The 21,519-nt window shown below is 41.8% G+C and overlaps 1 long non-coding RNA gene across 1 annotated transcript; it reads right to left on the reverse strand.

Annotated features, from left to right (window-relative positions):
- Positions 1–179: 179 nt before the first annotated feature.
- Positions 180–19,871, reverse strand: LOC116593022. Its single transcript, XR_004286709.1, has 3 exons — positions 19,781–19,871; positions 391–548; positions 180–309 (listed from the first exon to the last, which is right to left on the reverse strand). It is a non-coding gene; the product is annotated as an uncharacterized LOC116593022 (long non-coding RNA).
- Positions 19,872–21,519: the final 1,648 nt, after the last annotated feature.

Consider the following 21,519-nt stretch of genomic DNA (forward strand, 5'->3'; position numbering starts at 1 on the left):
CTCAGCCCCCCCACATGTTGTTCTTTTAAAACTCCATTCAGAGAGTGAGTTAATGGTTGCTTTGTGAAAGGTTGAATTTTTTTTAATGTATAGTTATTTTATTGTCCACATCTGGAAAAAGAAACACAATTGAACAAATATTTTTGGATTCTTTTTCATTTTACAAATATTGCCAAAATTCCAATGTACTTTGATGCAACATTTGATATTTTTCCTTTTCCAAGTGTTCATTCGTGATCTGCTGTCTGAGAGGAAACTGGATTTTTCTCTCACTGCTTTCCAGAAGAAGCTGCATTGACACATATCTTGCTGCTCAAGAAAAAATAAAATTAGTGTGACTTCAGAATTAATGTTAAAAATATTCTCTGGCCTATATGTATTAACACTCACCTTAAAAATTAGTCATTTGTAAAATTGGGTGACAGGTCGCAAACTTTGTCTTCCACCCGAGCCTGGTTTCTGTAGCTCTCCTGGCATCGACTCCTCTCTCCTTGGGGATGGGCACCTGACCCAGGGCAGCCCAGTGAAACCTAATGCCAGGCTTTGGGCTGCACCATGAGGAGAGGAAATACTTAGATTGTGTTAGGAGCCCAGGGCTGCCAACAGCTGTTTTGCCACTTCACTGGGGAGAACCCATCTGAAAAGGAATCCAGTAAAATGGGAAGCATGTGAAAGAGGTAGGGAGGGAGGTGCCAAGTTCTGTAACATTGTTTGGTTCTTGCATCCAACACTAGTTTTGGATCCAACTCAGGGACCTCTCAGTTCTCTGAGCTCATAATTCCTTGCCATTTGATCTGGGTTTAGGTCTCTTGCAGCTAAAAGACTCCTGATGCGATGGTCAGGGAAGACCACAGGATAGTAGTCAAGAAATCAGAGCAGAATGGAATAGAAAGACCTAGGTAACCAATGGCTTGGCAATCACCCAGCTGTGTATCTTCAGATGACCAGACTAAGAACAAAAACACCTGCCTGATTCTGAGCCTAGCGTTGGGGCTGCTTGTCCTCTGGCTTTTTATTTTCTGCCTCATCGGTGGCTCTGAGATTGCAGATATCCTTCTGGAGCCCCAGTGTAGCTGCAGAGAAAATCTACAGAGGTACCTACAATCTGGTCTTGGCCAGAGCAAAATAAGAAAAACTAGGATTTTTAGGAGATTCTTGCCATCCCTATCAGCTATCTGATCCATAAACAGATTTTGGGACAGGACAGAGTTTCTGCTACTTTATACATGGGATCATCAATAAGGCATTTTAAGCTTTCTGAGCTTATTTTTCTCCTTGATGAAATGGAGCTAAGTTCTACTACTTAATCCTCACAACTACTGTAGTGTTTTCCAGATGGGGGACCTTCTGAGGATAAAGGGTGGGTGATTAGGGCTGTTCCAGGCAGATCAGGACCTGTGGGCACCCATTCCTCAGTCAGTGCTCCTGGTTCTTTCCTCACAGGATTTTTCACACGTGCCTTTTGCCTTTGAACATCTTTAGAAAACAAGAACATTCTAGATAGCTTCTCTTTTTGCTGTGTATAGAGCTGGCTGCTTCGTGGAGCTCCCGTGAGACAGGCATTGCTCTTTATTCACCTCGTCTCAAGGTGAGGCAGGAATGATTTGTGGATGAGAGGCAGACTCAGCCCCCCTTCAGTGGGCTTGCCACAGGAAACCGAGCAGAAGCGAGGGCCTTGGCTCTTCGCACAGTGCTCCGCTGTCTTCTGGTCTTTCCGATGTCTACGTGGGCACACCCAGCCTCATTTTCCCCTGCACCGTGTAAAGTCTGCAGGCTGATAATTTTCACAGATAATATATTTTTCATAGTACGTTTAAACATTATTTTTCTATATATTTTAATAATACAAATGAACGCAATGTATATATTTTTAAAATCTGAGGTCGACCTCCAAGTCATTCCACGCGGCTTCTGAAAGATTTGCTAATAACAACTGAGGGACTTCTGCCATGGGGGGTCAAGGTCCTGGGTTTTGCTCAGGTCTCTGCTTAGCGTGAGGTTCCTCTTCCAAATCTCCAGCCGCCCAGGCTCAAACACCTGTCACAGGGCCTCCAAGAAGAGCGAAAATGAAAGCGAGGTCCCAGCTTCATTGTCAGCATTCCGTAGAAGCAGCAGCGGGCAGTGTGTGTGATGCCCAAGCTGCAGAATTCCCAGCGCCCTCTTCCTCTCCTCCACGAATTTATTTCCAGTAAGAATCCCTGTCACAACCACGATAGTGATCTCTTTCCTGACGCCAAGTTTAAAAAGAAGAAAAATCATACTTTTAATGATAACATTGAAGCTTAGAAAAATAGTTCACGTATTAAATTTTTGTGTTTAAAACATGAAAATATTCCAACTTGCAGTTCCTACTCTGTTTCACTGTTCGATATTTTTGACACAAAAAATTCCAAGCCCTCTCACAGAAGGACAGAATTGAAGCAACTCTAGTTCAGTTTCTTTGTCTTTATAATTACTGTATTGTTCTCGAGGATTTTGAATCTGTGATTTGGAAGTGGGAATGCATGATAATGCACACAAATCTGTGATTCGTGGGTATTATTACACAGACGAGGGTCATGAACTTGCCCCCAGCATGTCCCTGAGTCCATGTGAGTTAGAGACTGATTGTATAGCTGAACTTTTTCCACAAGAATTTTCATGTCAGATTCAATGTTTATTAAAAAGTAAATGATGAGGGGCGCCAGGGTGGCACAGTGGGTTAAGGCCTCTGCCTTTGGCTCAGGTTGTGGTCCCGGGGTCCTGGGGTAGAGCCCCGCATTGGGCTCTCTGCTCCGCGGGGAGCCTGCTTCCTCCTCTCTCTCTCTCTCTCTCTCTCTGCCTGCCTCTCTGCCTGCTTGTGATCTCTGTCTGTCAAATAAATAAATAAATCTTTAAAAAAAAAAAATAAATAAAATAAAAAAAAATAAAAAAATAAAAAAGGTAAATGATGAAAATGTGCTCATTTGAAGCTTATCCATATATTATGCATCTCAGTAGGAACCACAAAAATTATTTAAAAGTTATACCAAAGAAAGACAGTTTTTTCAGGGAGAAGTAAAATTACCACCAGTATTGTTTAGAATCATGATGCAAAGCAATCATGATAACAGACTGGATTATTATTGGTTTCAGATTTTCTACAGACAGTGCGGTCCCCTATTGCCCATACCAGAACTTCCCTACGGCTTTGACTTTGGAGACTTACTGCCAGGAGAAAAATGAGGGTCAGTGTTTGAAAGTATTTAAATAATTTAATTTAAATACTTTAAATAAATAATTTAATAATTTGAAATAATTTAAAATTATTTTATTGAAAATTATAAATAACTTAAAATTACCCCAATTTTATTCATCAAATGTCATCTAATGAAGAAATGGATATTGGAAATTTTTTTCACAACTTCTGAGGTATCTTGAGAGTGACTTGTGATAAAATACTCTTGTTGAACCTTTGAAAGCCACAAGATAATGACCTGGGGTTGCCTAAATGTTGTCCCATTCCCCACGAGCAACGCATTACCCTTCCCCCCCTTCATGTGGCCATCATGCAACTCCACATAAACAAATGCTGAATTTTGAGCTAGAGTTGATAGGAATATATAACCTAGAGTGATTAGTCTCCCCTTAGTTTTTGATGTAATTGATAGTGAAGGCTTGTAGGTGGTCTGTCTGCTTAATTTTATAGCTACCCAAAGGATTCCATCAGCACTCAGAAGTTCAATTTGATCATCCCAGCTCAGCCTGAACTTGAACTTCAGCTACAAGTGCTGAGGATATGGGTTCTTTGGGTCTTGTTCCACAAAACTAGGAAGTGAGAATGACAGTGACTTTGTTTCTCTTATGGGGAAATTCTCTCCTCGGTAGTCTTGCTAAAAAGTTGGCCTCTCAAAGTGAGATTTCAGGGGAAAGACAAAGGGCCACCTCTGCGTACAGGACACCAAGCAATGGAATCGTGGCGAGGCGAAGAAAGAGAGACGTAGTCAGGTAGCACCCGTAGTGAGATGGCAGCATAGGAGAAAGGGAAGACGTGTCCCGGAGAGACAGAGCAGGAGAGAGGTGTGGACTCTGGGTAAGCACCAACAGTCATGACAACAGCAATACTCATTTGGAAACTAGAACCAGTGTGTCAAGTATACAGATAAAGCCATCGAAGCCCGAAGAATGAAAATCATCCCAACAAGAGAAAGTGGAACCACACAGATGTTTCATGTGAAAACTCAGCCCGTGGTGATGGATGAGACAGCTGAACTAACGAGGGGCAGAGGAACAGCCCAGACCTGGACCTTGCGGGCTCCGGACCTGAAGTCCACACCCTGTGTCAGAAGTAATTAGTGACCAAAGGGAACTATCTTTTCTGGAAGCACAGAAGTAGGAATGTACCTGATTTTATATTTAACTGCATGTTTCGGATCTTACTATTTCTGTAATCAAAACCATAATGTATTAGGTTCAAGCATTTGAAATCGCCAACATGCATTCATTTTTTAACCTGTGAGAACTGCCATTTCACGTGGTTTGAATTAATGGATGCAAAGATATTCTAAAGCATGCTTTCGAGGGTGGTTTTCGAGTCATATTGGAGATGAAGGGAAACCATGGCCGTTACTAAGATTTCTGCACTCTCCTGGAGTTTGGGATCTGTGAATTTGGTGCTGTCTGGGGAAGGGACAGTCCCCAAAGTGTTCAGCCTGCCCCTGCCCCACCCCCTTCCCCATTCCCGACATGAGAAGAAGCTGGGGAGAATGAGAAGTTCCAAAACTACCTCAGCGAAGGGAGGTGGTCATAGCTTCTGTATGTGTTTATGTCTTCTTATTGGTTTGCTTTTTCTTTCCGACTCATTTGACTTTGGATTCCAGATTTCTTCTTCTCATTGTAAACTAGATTTTGAAATTATTTGGCCCATCTGTTTGCTTCTCTTAAATGAAATGTAAATTGGCTTTTGTTTTACGTTTCAGGGGCTCCAGCTTTGACTCTACTCTTCATCTCCTAAGGCAGTTTAGCTTTTTTGCTGCCAAGGACAGAGAAGTCTTGCTGTTTGGAATCCTTTTCTTTAAGTGAATGTGCATTTTCATGTAAAAAAAAAAAAATCAGGTTTTCATAGGTTTGATTTGCTTGCTTCTGATTCTGTTCATTCTTTTTTCTCATTCTTTCTTTCCTATGACCCCCTTATTTATGCTATTATCATATTTCCCTACAATAGCCCAAGACAAGCCACTATCTGATTTTTTCTCAAAGTTAAAAAAAAAAAAAATGAAAGAAAGAGAGAGAGACGCCTATGGGATCATGCTGATTCCTGTGGGCCCTTGGCATAAATGATCATAGTGCATTAGATAATGACCCTTCATTGGCCAATCAATAATTATTGAGTGCCTCGTTTGTGCAGAATACCGTCCATACTATTGTGCGGGTAATGATGGTAACATATTTCATGAGAGACATTGAAATATTCATGGATGTAGACTTCCTTGGCACTTATGCTTTCGAGATCCATTTATAACAGACGTGTATTTAGAATGGAAGAAGGCTGGAGACTCTCACAAAGGTTTGATGTAATGCCTTTTTAATGAATCTAACCATTGTGAAATTTGGCATTTATCTCATATCCATCTACTGAGTATGTCAGGTGGTGCCATGCTGTGGAAGGTATGTAGGTAAGAGGTAGACAGTTTATCCCAGGTGGTTAGAGCCCTACTTGAGAGAATATTCTCCCCATCCCCCCCACCTCTGTTCATACGACCAAAATGTTTTCTTCCTGAGGATGACCTTAAAGGTCACGTTTTCCCATGTAGTTTTTATAACCTGAGAGAGGATGCTTCTCATCTAGCGAAACATTAGAAAGAGCAGCTGGGAGCAGTGGGTTAAAGCCTCTGCCTTCGGCTCAGGTCATGATCCCAGGGTCCTGGGATCAAGCCCTACATCGGGCTCTCTGTTCTGCAGGGAGCCTGCGTCCTCCTCTCTCTCTGCCTGCCTCTCTGCCTACTTGTGTCTGTCAAATAAAAAAATAAAATCTTTAAAAAAAAAAAAAAAAGAAAGAAAGCTGATTCCTATCTTCATATGGCAGGAAACAAGGCCATGAACAATTGTGACGCAGGACTATTTTACTTTGACATAATAGAAGTGGTTTGGGAAGGAGCTAAAAGAAAGGTTAACTGGCACAGATCTAGGGAAGGAAACAACATTGGGTCCCTCAACAAACAGGAGTACTGAAAAGAAGGAACAGATGCCAAAGAAGGGAACTGAAGAAACATCAACAAAGCCTTTGCTTTTGTTGCACTTTAGCTTTTGCCCAACCTGGGTAGGGAAGTTTTGGTGAGCAGTGGAGCAACTTGTTGGAAAGCTTGGGAAAGGTTCTGTCAGCCGTTGAGATGGGGAGACTCATGGCAGGAGACCAATGCATCCGGGTGTGCCTGAGACATTTCCGGTTTTAACACTAAATGTCCCACATCCCCGGAATCTCCTCAGCCCCAGCCATGCAGGGTTGGTTGCTCCTTCTGTCTCACACCCCCAATACTGAGAACCCCACCATCTGATTCACAAATAACTTTACTAGACAATCTGCATGAAAGTCTATCATCAAAATAAAGACCAGGTCAAAGAGCTTGGTGTAAAGGCAAATTATTTATCTCTTCTTGTGTTTTCCTGAGTTTCTGGACCATCTTGGTAGGTTATACTGTTTTTTTTGGGTTTTGGTGGCATTAGACTTTCCCTCCTGTGGAATGTTACCTCACTCTTTTGCACTCGCCATAACTATTATGCTTTTTGATTTTAGAAACCAGTTCATTCTAGGAATATCACCTCCTAAAGTTATTGTTTGGTGCCATGTGAGAAGATTCTCTGAGGGCTCTGATAGGGGCTGTGAAGTTGTGACAGAGGTGTCATTCTCACTAAAGTTCAACAGTGAATTTCCACCTATTTCCACGTGGAGATAAGTGTGAAGTGTGGTGGTGACTTCAGGAACGTTAGATCCTTGGTCCTAAGAAATAAGCAGTTACTGATTTTCTCATGGGAGGCCTCAAATATTCTAAGATGGGCAACACTTATGTGTGCTTGCCCTTATCCAGACAGGTCTTTGTTTAATTTATAGCTTATAAAAGATATTAAGCCTAGGTTATAATCTATAATTGGCGAGAATCTGCAGCAATACAATAATGTCATTTATAGACTCCATAACTGGAGAAAGTTTTTTTAAAACAAAATTAAGTTAAATAACTCACTTAAAAAAAAAGGCAGGTAGGTGAAAGAAAATACATTATATTACTTAATGATATTTGTAATATAGTTTCATACCATTCTAATTCTTTGCTACAAAATAGTCAAGTTCTTATGTCCTTAGCGAGTAAAATGAGAACATTCATATATTAGGATTTTACTCATAAAGTCAACTTTCCACTAACTTGATGAATAGTGAAGAGAAAATGCATTGTTTTCTTTTGTTTTAAGCTGACTCACAGTTGAAAAAAAAGTTGACAAAAAGTGACATGAAACTCAGTTAAAAGTACATCCAGTGTTTGGGGACACAATTACTATTGAATGGAGGTCATCCAAAAGTGGAATATTAATATAAGGGTTTAATTTAGGGACATTAAACATTGGACATAAATAGCCAAAAGATTTTGATCTGTCAAAATAGTCTACTTTTGGTGGTATTTCTCAGCTGAGCCAAGCACTCAAATATTTGAATAGTAAGATTCTTTATAACTGAAGTTGGTTGATTTCTGTGTGAAGCATGTAAGGCTTACTGGTTTCTTTCGTGTAAAATTGCACTTAAATCACCCAACAATCTTACTAAGTAGGTATAGCTATGATCCCCTCATATCCGTGTTATGAAGGCTAGGTGGTAGGTACTGTGAAACCCACACCTTCTGAATTAGTGTCTCTGAAGTTGGACCCAGGAATACTCATTTTTAATAAGTTCCCAGATAATCTTTATGCTATCAGAATGAAATACACATCTAATAATTAACAGTCTGTTATTACCATTAATGGTATTATTACTTTCTTGGTGACCTTCCAGAATAAGGCAGGACCCTAATTTCTCATGTTTCTGAACATGAGAGGAAATTCATCTTAAAAGAATACATATAAAATTTGAATATATCTCAGAAGCAGGTTAAATCTCCCTGTACTAATACAAGTACCTTGAAAACTTTCGTGACTATTAAGGAAACAAAGTATTTTGTCTATAGTCTTCATATGTCTTATACATTTGGAATGGCCTTAGCAGAAGCTGGAGCTGGGGAGAAAGAAAGTGTAGAAGAGAGAAAGACCATTTTGATTCATGGAAATGCCCAAAAATGCTATTCCTGGTAAAGTTTATGAAGAAGTAGACACTAAATCACATTAATATCTTTGTAAGAACATCATCCAGGAGGTTTAAAGACCAGAGACACGTGGCACCAAAGAGAGCTTAAGAGTAGACACATTGAGAAGCTGGCTACCTTAGGTTAGAGCATTTTGGCAGAAAAAAAAGAAGTGTTCCTTCGTGTGGCTTGGAGAAGTAGAGCAAATATTTTGAAACCAGGGTTTTCACAAATATTTCATAGTGTGGAATAGATTTCTCTTTAAAAAAGAAAAAAAACTGGAGTAAATATTTACTGGCTTTTTTTTTTTTCTATAAACATATTTGCTGTCATATAAGCCTGAACTTCCACTCTTGAATTTCTGAGCATACCAGTGAGAGCAGAGAGCATTGTGTTTAATGCTCTCTGTTAAGAATTGCCTATTAAGAATTTCCATTGCCGGGGCACCTGGGTGGCTCAGTGGGTTAAGCCTCTGCCTTCGGCTCAGGTCATGATCCCAGAGTCCTGGGATCGAGCCCCGTGTTGGGCTCTCTGCTCAGCGAGGAGCCTGCTTTCCCCTCTCTCTCTGCCTGCCTCTCTGCCAACTTGCAATCTCTCTCTCTCCCTGTCAAATTAATAAAAATTTGAAAAAAAAAAAAAGAAAAGAAAAAAGAGAAGAATTACCATTGCTTTCCCTAGAGCAAAGTCCACTGACAACCTGCTTCTCTTCTTCCTCCGGGCAACGTGTTTTTCCTCATGTCTTTCTCTCTCTTCCTCTCCCTCTTTCTCTTTCTCGGGTTCATTTATCTGAATCTTGCCCTTTCTCCAGTCACACGTCAGTTCCCCATCTCATGTTTTCAACCCACGCTAACCCACAGAAATTTCTCCTTTTCCTGACTTCTCATATTACCAAGTATCTGTGCCAAAACCTTTGGCTCATGGAGATTCTAACACAGAGTGTTGTTTGATCGTATTTGATGTTTTAGTCCAGTTTCTTCAATTAGATCCTAGATGTTTGAGACCCAGAAAGAGAACATATATTACTTTTCAAATTTCCAACAGGGTTCATAACTAGTGTTCAATAAATATACAGTATTTTGAGTCTCACTGAAGTTTTTCCTCCACTTTCCCAGTCAGATCTAACCCTTTTTCTATTCTTGGCCAGTCATGCTGATTTCCACCTACAACTCCTCTGATAGGATAAGGGAGAAAAAAGAACTAGTGATCACAATCAAGTTGTTCATTTATGGGAGGCCAAGTGTTAAAGAATATTATTAATTCTAACAAAGAATAAAAAAATAACTAGCTAAATTTACTCTGAAAATGTACTCATATACTTCACATAAGAAAAGTGAAGACCATTGTCCTTCAACTAATATTGATAAATTGGGTGGTAATAGCCATCTGCCAGCACCTAGATCCCAAATACTATCTGGAGAAGCTCCCTGATAGTCAATATAAATTTCAACTCTAGTAAGTAGCCTCTTGAAACGTGGGTAGCCAATTTATAAAGATGCCTTACCTAGTTAGTTTGCCCATCGGTTCTGTTTGATATGAAGACTTTTTGCGTAATGTCAGACATTGCATCCTAACATTAGCCATGTTGGTGAGCGTGAGCTGTGGGATTTATCCATTTATAGTCAAATAATCATTTTTAATAAAAGAGTATTTTACCAAAGGAGAGTAAAGGCCCACAGACAGTGGTGAAGGTCAATGGACAAGTGATCAGCAGGCTTCAGGCAATCTTACAGAGTGAGTTCAAGATCCTAGTAGACAACAGGCATTCAGTAAACATCTGAAACGTAGGAAAGGAGGCTGTTTCAAGCATTCATTCTCCGGTGCCTTGAAAAGAGCATATGCTGTGCAGTAAGAGAGCTTTAATTCAAATCCCATTTCTCTACTTTCTGGCTGTGAGACCTTGGACAAGATACTTAATGCATTTGAATATTAACTTCCTCATTTGCAAAAGACACAGAACAACATTTCGGTGGGTTTTTGAAAGTAACGAGAAGAATCTGTAAGTGCGTGGCAAAAAAGAATTGCAGGTGCTTTTTGAAAGATGTCATTCATGCCTCAGTTATCCTGTATTACACAGGAAGAGACTGGCATGGACACTGTAGAACAAAGATAATTAAAATTCACAATGTGAAGCTCTAAGATCAAGAGATATAACTTAAAGGTTAAGAATTAGTCTATGAATTAATCTGAAAAATTGTGCTTTTCTGTGTTTCTTTCATCAAGGCATCCAACAGTGGCACCTTCCTCTATGAAAAGTGGCCACAAATAATAGCCCTAGAACAAAGGCTCACAATGAGGCAGGCTGGGGACCACCAATAGCCCATGTGTGCCACATGTGGGAAAGCTTAGTGGAAAGCACAGGACCCACACTAGGAAGCAGGGATCCAGAATCCTCCCTGAGACAGCCTCGGCACAGTGCATGCAGCTCTGAAGTCAGGACTATCCTGGGGCGGTGGGCTGGCCAGAGGAAAGGCTAGAATTCCCACCAGGTGACATCCAGTCATGGTTCACCCTTTTCTCCAAACTTCCTGAGTGCCAGGCAATGTGCTTTACCGTATTTAATCCCTCCAAGAACCCCATGAGGTAGGTGTTGCTAGTATCTTCAAATTACAGATCAGTAAATTGAGGCACAGAACAGTTATGTTTTTGGTCCCAGGGCCAAGCCTAGGAAACTCTCAGTAAAAGCTGAGACTGGGTAGTCTGAATCCATAGGCTGCTTTATTAGATGCTTTTAAAAGCAAAACACACTAGATACATTTGCAAGGGCACCTTCAAGGTTCCTCATGGATCTGGGATGGAGAGGCAGATATAGGAAGGAAAGGATGCTTTTGTCAGATAGCCAGCCCTGGGTAATTTTGTCAGTCTGGTATGCTGCCGAAATGGCATGGAATCTGCTCCCAGACGGATGCTGGACAAGAACGTCTGGTGATAAGAACTGCTGTACGTGCAGTTGTGTCCCAGCTAAAGGGTGGGTTGTCTATTTCCAGGGCCTGGGGGCTGCTCTCCCGGACTTGACCCAGATAAGCGCCAGACACAGGAGCACAGGTGCGAGATCAACTGGTTTGCTTCTTGGGTGGAATTTTCCTGCTTAGAAAAAGAAAAAAAAAATGCAGGAAAAGAACAGCTTCCTATGACCTCATTCTGCTTAAAATTCCTGGATATGTCTCTACTTCCCTTCTGGTTCCAGACTTTTTCTTACTTACTTTAAGACTAAATTCAGATTCTTTAAAAGGAAATAAGTGTCAGCTTCATAAAGAAGTAGTGTTGATTTTTTTTCCAGAGTATTTTGAACTACACAGCCAAAGCATCTTACTTAATTGATCTCTGATTCAGTTTTTTTCCTGGATGGTCTTCTCTTGAGAAAGTGGTTCGTAGTTTCTGCATTAGAATGACCGGGCATGTTTCTTAAATTCAGTCATTCATTTATCAAAGCTGTTTACTGGGTGGGTACTATGTGACAAACATTGTATTAGGTATTGATTAACAGTCCCTTGTCACCCCCTCTGAATTAGTGTCTCTGGAAGTGGGCCCAGAAATCCTCATTTTTAGCTGGTTTCTGGGTTAATTTTATATTCTCAAAACTTTAAAGACCACTGACTTATATCATGAACTCTTCAAATACAGAGCATGGGGTTTCATGTAAGTTTGTTTTTAATCTCTAGCAAATTGCCTGGCACAGTGGTGTTGATACGTGACTGGCTATGATTCAATGAAGAAATGTGTTTCCAAACTCACTGCTTGCAGCAACTTAGAAGATCAAACCTGTAGTTTATTCTTTTTTTTTTTCTTAAGATTTTATTTATTTATTTGAGACAGAGACAGAGAGAGAGAGAGAGAGCAAGCACGGAAGCATGAGTAGGGGGTGAGGAGGGGCAGAGGGAAAGGGAGAAGCAGACTCCCTGTGGAGCAGGGAGCCCAACTCGGGGCTTGATCCCAGGACCCCAAGATCATGACCTGAGCCAAAGCGAGTTGTGTAACCGACTGAGCTACCCAGGCTCCCTACCTATAGTTTATTCTTGTTCATACTTTTTAATTTTTAACATGTTGGTCTTGAGCCTAGATGGTCAGATACATGTAAGCCAAGTATCTGTTTGTTTTTGAGTTCTAGCTTTTGTTCTGTTTTGTTTGCCCAGAAATATATTGATCATTGAGTTGTGTGTTCCTTTCTTTTTTTTTTTTAAATTTATTTGCTTATTTATTTATTAGAGAGAGAAAAAGTGCAAGAGGAAAGAGCATAAGAGAGGGGGAGAGGTAAAAGGAGAAGCAGACTCCACACTGAACAGGGAGTCCAAGTTGGGACTCGATCCCAGTACCCTGAGATCATGACTGAGCTAAAGGCAGACACTTAACTGACTGAGCCACCTAGGCACCCTGGGTTATATGTTTCTTTACTGGGATATTCTCAAAATGCACTTTGCTTTTATTATTTAAAAGTTAGAAAATGTCAAGTTTGAGTAGACTTTTAACATAGTAAGTATTTCAACCACTCATCAAGTCATTGGATTCTCCTCACAGTATACTCTTCATATTGGTCAGAGCAGAGTAACTGCTTTAACAGACAACCTCAGAATTTCATTGCTTCATCACAGTGATGTTCATTTCTCACTCATGCCTTAGTTGAATGCAGATTAGCAGAAGAGGGCTGTGTCATTCAGGGACCCAAGCTCCTTCTGTCTCATGGCTCTGTCCTTTTGATAACCAAGGTTTTCCCCCTTTCAGTCAGCAGATGGGGCAAGAGCGTGAGTAAGGATCACACGTTGGGGGGTGGGGGTGGGGGGTTCAAGCACAGCCTGGATGTGGCGTGTACCACTTTCTCTCACTTTCACCGGCCAGAGTTCAGCCAGTGGCCCATGACTCTGCCTTCGCCTCCAAGAATCCAAGGGCTCCCTAAGATTCTTCCAGTGGTGGGGGCTCACTAATTTTTTATTAAAGTAACATATTGTTTTTAAACACCCTGGACCATTTAGAGAGTTCTTCTTTAATTGAGTTGTAATATATCCTGCTGCACTGGCAAGATAGCACAGTAATTAAGAATATGGGATTTGGAGTCAGACTGCTTGAGCTTGTATCCCAACTATGAACTTTGAGTCTGTTTTCTCATAAATTAATCCATGTACTACCTGGCTTCTGCCTGACACATAATCACTTCTCAGTCATTGTTACTATGTAATTACTGGTCTGCATTCTACCCCTGTCCTCACAGAGATATATCCTTACCCATGGACATTTGAAGGTATCTCTGTCCCTATTCTGGGTCTTTTCCAGATTTTTCAGCTATTTCTCACATGACCTCAATTAACATTACCTCCCTACCCTGTTCAGTCTCCTCAGATTGTGGTCCAATGTGTCCATAGTCCTTTGAAGAGTATGGTACTCTTATAAGAATATAAGATTCTAGTGTGTTCTGACCATGGCAGAGAGCAGCAAAACCAGAACTTCCCCATTTTGAGACTCTGTATACATGGACTTACATAGCCAGAGATCACATCAGCTTTTTCAGCCACCACTTCACCCAGTTGGTACATCCTGACCTTATTTTCTGCTAATTTTTAAATTTTTTCTATAAAAGTATTTTTATATAAATGTAATTGTTACACCAAGTCTCTCACTGCTGTAGGACTTTTTGGTTTCAGAAGAAGATTCGTATATCTAAGAATTTTAGTATGTTCTTTTTGATCTCATTTTTTCAATCTAAAAAAAAAAAAAAAAAGAGTTACTACACCCCTGGGCTCTCCTGCCACTTAAGAGTGGTTAATAGAGTTTACTCCACAAATGAGGAGAGTGATTAAGACTCATCCATTAGTGTAATTTCTTTTGGCCCAGAGTACACAAGAAAAATCTACTAGTACCACTGATATACTAAGCTGCTGTTTAGGTTTCTTTTTTTCCTATTTTTGAAAAGTTGGGAAAAAAAAAAAAGACAAAACCCCAGCACATCCTCCCTTGGCATCTCCACACCACTTGCTGTTTCAATCTGAATTTCTTTGGCCTTTTCTTCTTTGTGGGCAGAAGTTTCTGGATGTGTGTTGCCACCTCATGAGGGTTTGGGGGAGGACAAGAAGAAAGACAAAAGATGCGGTGGAAAATGCAGGTGGACACCATGGACACCATCTGAGGCAGGAGTTGGACCCTGCAGTGGATGAGCTAGATGACCCTGAAGGCTTGCAAACCTGGGATGCAAAGACTCCGTGTCATAAGTGAGTGGATTCCAGCTCTGAAAGTCTCAGTCTACAACCTGGGAAATGGGAACATTCTAAATTTGGAAATAGTTGTTCTAAGCGCTCTCTTCAAATAAAAAAATGACATTCTTTCTACTTAGTAATTCATCTGTGATCACTATTCCTCTTTATTACAAAAGCCTGGCCCTGGAGTCTAATCCAGCAAGAACTCTGGTCTTCTATACTCAAGTCAATCTTTGATGATGATTTGATGCACTGGGGCTTTTTCTGTGATAATAGCAGTAACCATAAGAGCAATACTAGTAACTAATACTGATCTTGCACGTATTGTGTGTAAGAAACATACTACATGGTATTAGCAACCACATGATACAGAAAAGGAAATGGAGACAGAGAAAATTTAAACAATTTTCCCAGGGTCATGGAGCGGCAGAACTAGTTAAATATATACTGTGACTGTAGCAGACAGACTCCTTTGCTCCAGAGGCTGTGGGCTTAGCTGCTAAGCTCCAGGAGTCAAGTCTCAGGCCACATGTCACCTATACCATTTTGTGGACACTTTTCACTAATTCACCTGACTCTGACATATCATGCTTCAGCTTAGTGTTTATGAACCGAGCATTTTGTAAGAAGCTGAAACGGTGTTTGGGTGTCATTTCAAAATGATGGGCAGGAAGTGCTGGACCTGGAATTAGTGGCACTTCAGGGACTCCTAGGAGCGATGCCTGTAGCATTTTAACATGATAACTCTAAAAAAAAACATTCCTCACAGAGCCAAGACCACTTATCCTTTTAGCTGAACTAGGCTGCGGGTGGGAAAACCCCGAGAAACAGAACAGTCCAATCACTTCTTCCGTAGCCCACATGCACAGCTGATTTCTGAGAACTGGCTTGAACTCATCGAGGTTTCACGATGAGCTGCCGGACGACATCCGGCACCAACCCAACAACTAATCTCAGATCTTGTAGCAACCCAGATCCCCTGGAACCCAAAATAGTCCTGCCTTGAGCTCTTTTCACTTCTTATCACTTGAGCAAGAGCCTGTGTGAGGAAGGCGTCTGTCAGCTGCCAGCTGCCAGTTTGCAGAGAAGTGAGTGGATGGGTGGCCAGTCATTCAATCGGGCACCATCTATCTCAGCAGCCTGAATGCTCCCATGTTTCCAGCCACCTCCACCTCTGCCGATTTCCTCTTATCCAATAGTCCACTGGACTTTCTCAAATTCACTAGCACATGTGATGTTTTCCCAGGGCTTAAAATGGAATGCAATCTCCTTTAATCCCAACCCTTCTTCACTTTATTTTGTTTCTTAACATTTTCCTTTTGTGGAAACACATTGAAGGTTAATCCCCAAGACCTTGAGAGAGATATCCACAAGAATGGCTTTTTGATTTTGCTAGAGGATCTTTACCTGCCTGAAAATCTTGGATATCAGCCGATCACAGCTTCTGGTGTGTTCATCCCTTGGCCTCAGTTAAAGACACTGGTTCCATAAAGTGGATTACTCCTGAATAAGGACAGAGGGTCCACTGTGATAACATCGCTTCCCTCTGTGGCAGCTGCAGGACCCACAGCCTGAGGTCATGTTGCTTGAGAGTAAATACAACATAGTTTTGAGTGAATTCTTATCTAAAGAAAACTCTCTGGGATTGCCCAAGAACAATTTACATCTCCGGAAGAAATCAACCAAGAAACACTAAAGACGTATACTGGGATTTTTGTATTTTTTATGATGAAAAACCAGTAACTATTTTTATATTACATATGACTAAGTCACCTAAACGAGTGGTTCCTGCATTGTATGTAATATAAGAAAACCCATGAAAAGTCCTCAGCTCAGCCCCTTTTGAGTGGTCGAATGCAGCCTTCCTGTACCGTCTTGTTGAAAGGGGTTGAGGAGCCATATTTATTCTCTACCATTCCCATAAGCTCTTGCTTCAAGGGAAGAACAACCAAGGGTATGTTTCTCTTTGTTTTGTAGAAGCCAAGCATTCAAAGTTGAACTTAAATTATATCAGAAGAGGTCTTTACATTCTGAACAAAGTCCATTATATGAGAGTTTGCTCAGAAAGACCAGGTAGAACCACCAAATTGCAGAGGAACCAAGGGTTTGATACAATTCAATTCATTTTATGAGCAATCATTAACTGTTTACTAAGGACAAGTCATTTGTTTCATTTAAGGTTGATCTATCCTGCATTTAAAGCAGGTTTAAGGAGAAGGAAGAGGAAGAGGAGGAGAAGAAGAAGAGGAAGAAGAGGAGGAGGAAGGACAGAAAGAAGAAGGAAAAAGGGGGAGAGGAAGTGGAGGGAGGGGGAGGAGGAGGGAAAAGGAGAAGGCAACGATGATGATCCTGGTGATGATACCACCACCTGCTAAGGAATCAAAAGGTGGACCAGTTAGTCCTCCTCTCCCCGCTGTCCCCCAGCCACCTGCTCTCAGGTGTTGTCCCATTTTGATACTCACCAAGTCAGAAGAACACAAAACAGTTAGACCTCATTTAACAGCCCGTCCCAGCAACATTCCCAAGTGTCATCCCTCCCGGAAGTATGAGATGGGAACCCACATTGACTGGACTCGGGCCCTTTACTCTTTTAGATGCATAGTTTCATTTAATTCTAAAAAAACTTGTGATGTAGGTTGTATTATTCTCCTTTGTCCTGATTGACATTAAGAAGTTGGGAAACTCGCCCAAGGTCACACCACTAACTAGCGAGGAGCTGGCATTCAAATTTGCGTATGTGGATGGACACACCTACGCAGCCTTGTCCCATCACCTCCTGTGCACTTTATCTGTTCTGCCCGGAGACTGACCTAGCATCTCCTTTCCAACCGGTCAGGCGATCTGTAGAGCTTGCCCCAACCGGAGTTTCCTGTACGTTGCTGGTGAAAGTAACACAGGGTCGTAAGCACATGCCTTTTGCATTCACAGGTCACGTTAGGTGGCTATGCACCTATGTTTCTCACCACCTAACATAAGACTGATCTTCCCTGAGGTGTTAATGCTAACCTCACAGCTCACTGGATATTTTGTCACCACACATATCAAAGAACTCTTCACCAAATAACGCAATACGCATTCCCCGCTATCTGAAAGCAGAGCGTTCCTATAAAAACTTTAGTAAGGAAAAATGACTACAAGCAAAAAAACGATGATAAATAATCCATTAATTAATTAATTTTTACCATGAATTCACATGGAAAAATTTTGAGCATTCCCAGACCCAACAAATAACCTCTCTTAGGTTTTTCTAGAAAATGCCTTAGGACACAACTTGCTAATGGATGCAAAAAATAAATCGAGATGAATCACAGAGGCTCACAGACACAGCTCAGAGCTCTGGCGGCTGGATGCTGAGTGGGGTTCGAGGGCAGAGAGCTGGGTGGGGCCGCTCTCACCATTTGCGGTGCCTGCTTTCGTCTGTAAGGTTGGCTGCAGAACAAACTCTGAACCCTCTTTTTGCTGGCCAACTTTTTTTTGGTAAAAGCAAAAATCCTATTCAAATTTCTTTCCGTTAGAGAAAGCAGGCAGTAATGTAGGTCTTTCATGCAAGCGAAGTGGCATAATGCAAAGTAGAAGCATCCTACACCCATCGCCACCACCCTTGCAACTCCCCCAACCCCCACTCCCCACCACTGCCACCACCACCGCCACCAAAACTCAAAGAGCAATGCTTTGTCTCGGGGCCAACAGCTGCGGAGTGGCGTAGCCAGGAACAGCCCAAGTCTCCCCGGGCTGTTCTCACTACAGGGCACACTCTTCTAAAAAAGGAGTGAGTGCTCTTTTTTGGTCCTGGGGAGTTAAAGAGTGAGAAAACATACCCCGTACTCAGGAGGCTTACACTTGAGTTGGGAGACAAACAGATTTAAAAGGTCGAGAGCAATGTGTGCTTGTGACAAGCATGTTCCAATGAAGCTACAGGAGCTCAAGAAGCCATGGATGACAGGGTCCTAGCGAAGGAAGGGATTTGAGTGAGCCTCAGAAGAAAGCTGGTGGCTTAGAAACATGGAGAAGAGGCCAGCAGCTGTCCAGGAAAAGGGATCATCCTGAGTGAGCTAAGAACACAGACGCTATATTTAGGCAACGAGGTGGGTGGCTGTGGTAGTTGCTGCTGTTTCCAGAAGTATGCATGGAAGGAACCGAGAAGTGTCCTTTTGCAAGGGTGCGCGAGGCCCCTGCTCCTCAGAGTGGGGTCTAAACCCCAGTGCCGTCGCCACCAGCTGGGAGCATGTTGAAAAGGCAGAATCCTGAGCAGACCCTTGAAATCAGAATCTGCATTTTAATAGGATTCACTGTGTGATTCGGAGGCAGGTTTGAGTCTGACAGGAACCGCCTTAGAGAAATAGAGCCAGTCCTCTCGTTTTCCTTCTTCTAGAGCTCCAAAGAAGACCGAAGAGGATGACCACTTTTTCCCCCTGCTCTCTGTCCCCTTTTTTCTCTTTCTGTAGAGCCCCAGGTGGCTGTTGGTGACCTCGGGGACTTGAGTGATACTTCCTTTTTACTGCTTTGCCTCCAACCCAACATCCCCTTTCTGTAACTTGTGTACATCACTCTCTTCTTCCTTCGCACTGACAGGCACTGATCTGTGAATGTCACACTCGAGAATGTGGAGCAAATGCATTTTGTACACACATACCTACAAAATAGAACAACTCAATTGCCTTCCCAGGAGGCAGCCCCAAACAACCAGCCCATTTGTAAAAGCAACTGACCTGTGCATAATAGAATGTTCTGCGTTATCATTGCCCATTTCAAACAGTAGGGCTTGAAAGGGCTGCGTTACCCTCCGTGGGACCATTTGGAAACAGAGCATCTCAAAAAGAGGGAGGCAGCTTCAAAGTCGGGGGCCTGCCTTTTGGTTTGCCCAATGTGTTTAATTCTGTCTCTTCAGTCCCGTTGATTTTATTAATCCTCAGACTTGAGATCACAACTCTCCTGTGGGAAGATGTTGGGTTTAGGGAGAGCCATGGGGACAAGAAACATTGTACATATAAACTGGGGGCACATTTGGTTTCCAGCCTGACACGTAAAGGGCTTAGAGGTTGTCACGCCCCTCCATACAACAAGAATAAAATTGAACAAACCAAACACCTGCAACTCTTCCCAGATCCTACAGCGAACCTAGGTCACAAGGCAAACCACTGTCCCCCAAACTGGAGAGAGGGACTTTCAGCTTCCAGGAGCAGAAGACTTTGAAGAATCCGGTACCAGAGTCAGAGAACCCAGACTGTAATTAACAAATTGCTAGAGGATAAGATTAAAAATGCAAAACTCCTAGGAGGCCCCACCTAAGGGGCCCCCCCACATTTTTGTGAGTTTTACCTCCAGGAGCCCCATCAGGTTCCCAGGATGGAGGTGGAAAGATCCTTCCCTGCTTCTTGGAGAGTGGAAAAGTAGACATGGTGAGGTGCTCCCAGAGCCCTTCATTCTCTTTAACAAGACCTGCCCTCAAAGGGAAACTATTTTTACCAGAGCCTGACCCACTGGGGTTTTACCACGGCCTAGCCAACCTAGAGAAGGGAAATACCCAGCTCACATGAAATGAGAGACCAAGATCTAATCGTAAGACTTCAGAACACTGTTCCCAACCCCACACTTCACCAATGCCGCGATAATGCTCTGGATAATAACAGAAGATTGTAGCGACAAGTACTGCAAGCCTCAGAGTCTAATGAAGGAGCCTCTAGGAAAACCCAAAGACATCCAGAGGGACAAAAACAAGGACATGAAAGAAGATTTTAGTTTCTGACATCACAGCAAGAGCGAAGGGTAAAAGCAGCCTAACTCCTAGCCAGATAAACAAATCCTCAGGCTAAATGCTTATTTATCTAAACTGGGGGAGATCTGTAACAGGGGCAGGCAGCCACTCGACCAGAGGTAGTTTCGGCTCACATAGCAGAATGTTCTAGGTTCTCTGCTTAGAAAGTAAATAAAGGACAGAGAGAATCAGCTACATGGTTTTAGGATTGCAGGAGGAGGGGAAATCACCTTCCTGCAAGCTCCGGCCTCTTTGAACTTGATGGTTGCCGTCTTGCCATTAGCAATTATTTATCTGAAGTTCTCATTGTTCCATGAAATCACTTCAGCTGACATTTTAGAGATTATGGAATCCAGCGGGCTTATTCGTTACAAGTCATCAAAATTTCTCTGAAAGTTTTACAGCTTAATGCGGTAATGAGTCAGTTAATTAATGCTGGATATTGGTAGCGATGACTTTATCTTAACGAATCTTACCTGTTCAAGTTTTTCTCCAGTCTCTTTGCCCAACCTGCCTGCCAATGTGTGGGTGTCGTGGGAAAAGCAGTTCTTGAGAATGGAGTTCTGGTTTTGATTTTGCCAAGCATCTGTTGTAGAATCAAGGGGAAGGTACATATCCTTTCTAGGACTCGATTTTCCCAGTAGTGAAAAGAGGATAGTGAGACCGGACCTATTTCAGTCCTGAAATCAGGATTAAATAAAGTGGTAAGTTATCATATCAATGCACAGTTATTAATGTCCACAAGTTTTTAAGTGTATAAGTACATAATATGGTGGGAGTAAGAAAAAAAAAATCACTGACGTTAAATGTAAGTCAGGTGCAACTTGAAAGTCAGTTCTCTGAAAGTATGAATATTCTAGTAGTAACCATGCATTTCTTTGTTTCACTTTAGTTTTCTGATTTCTGTACCTTCTGCTGAGACTCCCCCATTTCATCTCCTTTAGTACCTCTCTATAGAACTCCACTTTTGTTTTGAAGGTGTTTAGGGAAAAATAGAGTTTTAAAATTTGCAAACAACTTTGGGGCACTCTAACCAACTGAAAATTGGCTGTATGTGGATTTTCTCTAAAAGGAAACCAACAAAACACTCTTGACATGGCAAACAAGCAGCCATCCTGAGGGCAATATTTTTAGGAGCTAAATGTAAATGAAACAACAACAAAAAAATCTGTGGTGATTTTCCCTCCCCCCAAAACACAAAGAAAACTAAAAAACACATTCTCACCCCAAATACAATTTGAATAGTACTAAATTGAAAACAATTGTGCAAAATATTGGGACCATTCGAGGATCACATCAGGCA

Source organism: Mustela erminea, chromosome 6 (genome assembly GCF_009829155.1).
Source record: "Mustela erminea isolate mMusErm1 chromosome 6, mMusErm1.Pri, whole genome shotgun sequence".
Lineage (NCBI taxonomy): Eukaryota > Metazoa > Chordata > Mammalia > Carnivora > Mustelidae > Mustela > Mustela erminea.